Source organism: Tachypleus tridentatus, chromosome 4 (assembly GCF_004210375.1).
Source record: "Tachypleus tridentatus isolate NWPU-2018 chromosome 4, ASM421037v1, whole genome shotgun sequence".
Lineage (NCBI taxonomy): Eukaryota > Metazoa > Arthropoda > Merostomata > Xiphosura > Limulidae > Tachypleus > Tachypleus tridentatus.
Window position 1 is genome coordinate 37,072,056 of NC_134828.1, and position 1,647 is coordinate 37,073,702.

The window sequence follows — 1,647 nt, forward strand, 5'->3', positions numbered from 1 at the left end:
TTATCAGACATAATGTTGACGATTTCCCATAAAATTTAGGTTGTTTCTAAACAGGATATCAAACTAATAATGCTGAATAATCATAATGAAAAAGTGAATAAAACGAAAAACTGATAAACATTACAGCATACATTGGAACTTCACATGAAACATTAGTGTTACTTCTATTAATTTCTTAACCGTTGCATTTTCTGTATAGTTCCTCAGAAATTTTCAACAAATAGAAATGTTTATCATAAAGAGAACTACACCACACTAGACGTACATAATATGTACGATTTACACCTCACACGAGACATCAGTGTTTGATCTATTACATTGTAAACCGTTACATATTCCAAATAGTTCTTTAAAGATTTTGAACAAGTAGAAGTGTTTATCATAATATTATTACAACCACACTCTAAGCAAGTTTCTATATATACAGTCTTATATACGGCAAACATAGTTTGCGGAATGCTATTTAAGTTAGCTATTTAATACAACATACATTATACATATTATAAATTAAATATATTACAGACATTATAATCAATAAAGTTACTGAAAGTAACCTTAAAAAAATTGAAACATATATTAGAAGAACACACCTATGCTCAGTAACATGATAGTAAAGTATATCAAACACTTGAATTGATTTGAGATCTATTTATACATTCTTCAAGAGCTGTTAATTGAAAAAATAAAGTGGGTAAAGGAACTTATTTAATGAGAACATGAGTTGTTAAGCATACATGAAGTGCCAACGATACAAGTACATGTCTGTAGAAAATAGCGTTCGGTAAGTTTATTTATATTCAGTTGTATGTGAGTTTTCACGATGGCAAAGCCACATCGAGCTATCTGCTGAGTCCACCACTGGTTCAGTTGTCTCAATTGTGAAACATAAAACATTAAGTAAATAAGAAATAATTATTGGACGCACCATAGAGTTTGTTTTGTTTGCAAGACTAATTAACGTGTGTCTTAATTCATGTTTCTTATATAGTCGTACAATATCTCTGAACTTTCTGTACTGAGATAAAATGTATCTGAATATTCTTTACTGGTACAAAATTCAACTGTTTCTGAACTGCGATGTACGGTATCTATACGTACTGTAACAGCATATAATATAACTGGACTTCAATTTCCATACTGGGATAAAATCTATCAGAGATTTAATCTATGATACAGTCTCTCTGAACCTTTTTCTAAACTGTAACACAAAGCGCTATAATTCTAAGATAGTTTCTCTTCTTGAAGGGCAAGCAAAGAGCAACAATATTTAATTGAAACATTTATGACATAAAACCGTACTTGTAAAAAACGTGAGGTAATTTTCTAAAACACTTGTGATGTAACAAAGCATTTGCAATTAACGTATGGTTATTTACTGAAACACTTTTGAAATAAACGTGTTTTGCTTTTATATCTGATGAAACAAAATAATGTTTATCATTGTTATTAAATACTTGCCTTGATATTTGTGAAAATTCTTCGCAATTATGATTTTCTGTATTATTTTTACTACACTTCCTTGTTGGCGTATCGTTTGAATTTCAGGCATTTTGCCAATACCGCATGTAAGTGCTGGTTGTTTACTTCGGCTGTATTTTAATAATATATTCCTCAGTTCAGGTTCAAAGCAAGTTTGTTTATTTTGAA